The sequence below is a fragment of the Corythoichthys intestinalis genome, unplaced genomic scaffold (assembly GCF_030265065.1).
Source record: "Corythoichthys intestinalis isolate RoL2023-P3 unplaced genomic scaffold, ASM3026506v1 HiC_scaffold_23, whole genome shotgun sequence".
Classification (NCBI taxonomy): Eukaryota; Metazoa; Chordata; class Actinopteri; order Syngnathiformes; family Syngnathidae; genus Corythoichthys; species Corythoichthys intestinalis.
In genome coordinates, this window is record NW_026651592.1 from 8031204 (window position 1) to 8034761 (window position 3558).

The following is a 3558-nucleotide window of genomic DNA, read 5'->3' on the forward strand; positions in this document are numbered from 1 at the left end:
TCTTAATCAGGCTGCTTAGGACAGCTATACTTTTCGCCAAGATCGCCATCCATTGAATATGGTACGCCCGCCGGTGTCGTGCCAATGTAGTTACCCCCGTCAAAAACTGTATCCCCTGGGAAAAGCCACTGCGCTGCACTGATTTGCTTGATTTCCGTGGTTTGGTGATGTAGTTATCTACGAGGTTTTAAAACATGGCTCATCCATAATTTTTTTTTTTTTTTAATCTGCCGTATAACTTAACATACTAATGAACGTTAAGAAAGGCAATGTTTTATTGCTTTTCTCGTAGGATGACCTATAATTGTTATTACTGTAATTCAAGTCCTGTATGGAGTTTCTTCAGTTTAATAAACGTTGATGTCCAAAACATATAACTGTGGTTCTTTTCTGGCTTCAATTAATTGTTTAAGTTGACATAACTCATAACTAATGTGTGTGTGTGCGTTCCCGTGGCCAGGGGATACAATTTTTGACGGGGGTAACTACAATGGCAAGACACCGGTGGTGGCTCTGTTGTACAATTAGCGTCTTTAGTGGGGCAAATTGAAACTCCGCTCACCATTTTGGCGGTGCTCTCTGGCATTTCATTGTCCACGTTTTCAATTCTTGGTTCTTGCGCAGTCGTTGTTGTCGCTTTTGAAAGCTTAAGCCTGAAAAAATGACATATATCATATAGGCTAAGCAAAGCAAATGACCGTCTAAGGTGCTAGTCACGGGATCCGTTCGGGAAAAAAAATTTCACCCATCATGAAATTTTTGGGGGGTTCATTTCATTCATTTTTGTTTGTTTTATTGCCTTACAACTTTTATGGATAATATTTTACTGGAAAACTCTTAATTTTAAAATCATATATAGGAAAGTCAATTACATGCAATGCCACTTTTCAGCCATCAGGGTGGCCAGCGCCCCTTTAAACTCCGCGTATGGTAAAAGCATTGAGGCTGCTTTAATCTGGTGTGGTCCTAATTGGGTACAATACACATTAAGGGGTTAATAAAAATAAAAACTCTTGTGATGAATTGCATCAGTGCAAGCATCGTGTACCTAATAAGCAGGCAACTCAGAGTCCCCCAAAATATATATGGATGTAATAAATCAAACAAAAAAGTGGCATGAAATACTAAGAGCCGAATGCAAAGTGCTTGTATCCGCTGCACATTTTTCACCAGCTGACAGGGCAACGTGCTCATGGATTACTTTTACTATCAACAGGGTCAATAAGAAAGCCAGGCACAACAAAACACACCCATTTATCTGCCAAGCCTCCTCTGCCCGCCTCTATTCTCCCACAGGACCCACACAATCAAACCCAGACGTATTGATAGATGTTTGGCTGATGCCAGTACGTCCTTGACGTTGGCATCGGGCCGATATCGTTTATGACCTTTTTATCTGTGTGTTTTTTTTTTTAATCACTTCCCGTCTGAACATTTTTATATTTTAACCTAGTTTCATGGTGCAATAGTTTCTACATAACTTTTGTAGACATTCATAAACACAGCAAGTTTCAGTTATGTTTTTTCCTTGAAGTAAAAAGCTGCCAGTGTGAAATCATTTTTGGCACCCGATTCCGATACCAGTCTGTGCGGTATCACTCGGTGCCGATACTTTACTCAGACCACGCGGTTTGAAAGAAATAAACAAAATTGTTCTTTTTTTAATATATATGTATATATACAATATATATATATATATTATATATAATATAATATATATACATATATATAAATTTTAGGGCTGTCAAACAATTACAATTTTTAATCGAGTTAATTACAGCTTGAAAATTAATTAATCGCAACTCAAACCATCTCTAAAATATACCAAATTTTTATGTGAATTATTGTTGGAATGGAAAGATCAACATACTGTACATCAGTACTGTATTTTTTTATTATAACAATAAATCAACAAGATAGCATTAACATTATTAACATTCTGTTAAAGCAATCCATGGATAGAAAGACTTGTAGCTCTTAAAAGATAAATGTTAGTACATGTTATAGAAATTTTATATTAAAACCCTTCTTAATATTTTTGTTTTAATAAAATTTCTAAAATTTTCAATCAAAAAATAAACTAGTAGCCCGCCATTGTTGATGTCAATAATTACAGAATCCTCGTGGGTGCTGAAAGCCATAAAATCAGTCGCAACCAAGCGCCAGCAGAGGGCAACAAAACTCCAAAAAACACAAGTAACAAGTGAAGATTACACTGTGCTGTCATTTTAATCTGTTTGAGCGGGGCATGTGCGTTATTTGCGTCAAATATTTTAACGTGATTAATTTAAAAAATTAATTACCACTCGTTAACGCGATAATTTTGACAGCCCGAATATATTTAATAAGTGCATACTCAGTTGGATGTTAAATTATTGTTATAGAATTTTGAAAGTTCGCCAAAATGCCACACTTCATAGCTATAGTAGTAGTTCTTGTAGACTGAGTTATTTATTTTGTTTTGAAGTTCTCCCAGTGTCATTTGCATAAAAATTGGCTGCACATGATGGTGCTAGCTAGGGGTGTGACAAAATATCAAAATGGTGATATTGATCGTGATACTTTGTATCCCAAAAGGTTATCGATATCCTCCTGTCAACAATCGAGATATCGTTTTAAAAAGGTGTCAATTACAAATGAAAAAAAGGCTGACATTGACGGTGTTCGATGCCCAATCCATTTAGACTGGGAATGTTCGTTCATTCAAAACCAGAGCATTCACAGTCATTCGGTCCGATTTTCGGGGCATTTACAGATCACTTTCTGTTCATTTTAGGGCATTTACAGGTCATTTCCTGTTGAGTTTGAGTCACTGCCTATTCATTTGGTGATTTTCAGGTCACTTCCTGTTCTGTAACGCAAAATAAACAGCAACAGACCCATAAAATACCGCAAAATCAACAGGAAGTAACTGAAAATCAACAGGTAAATGACCTTAAATGGCCCAAAATTACTCATTGCCTGGCACTGGCTGGCATTGACAGCCATAGACGTTCAATCCGTTTGAAGTGGGAGGGGTGGCAGCGAATAAATGCTGCCCTGCCCACTATAAAACACACACCTGGTAAGAATTGTCTTGATGAGAAGCATTGTCTGATTTGCATCATAGCTCCGTTAAAAGAGCTGTCTGAAGACCTGCGATCAAGGATTGTTGATTTGTATAAAGCTGGAAAAGGATACAAAACCATCTCTAAAAGTCTGGATGTTCATCAATCGACAGTAAGAGAAGTTGTCTACAAATTGAGAGAATTTGGCACTGTTGCTTCTCTCCCAAGGAGTGGCCGTCCACCAAAGATGACGCCAAGAGTTCACCGCAGAATACCGAGAGAGGTTTAAAAAAAAAAAAGAACCCTGCTAAAGACTTACAGAAATCACTGGCACTGTCCAATATCTCTGTGCACAAATCCACTCTAATGTAAAACTATGGCTAAGAATGGAGTTCATGGAAGGACTCCACAGAGGAAGCCATTTAATGTTCTCAAAAAAGCACTTGGACACTGCACAGAAGATTTTACAAAATATTTTACGGACTGATGACACCAAAGTTGCATTGTTTGG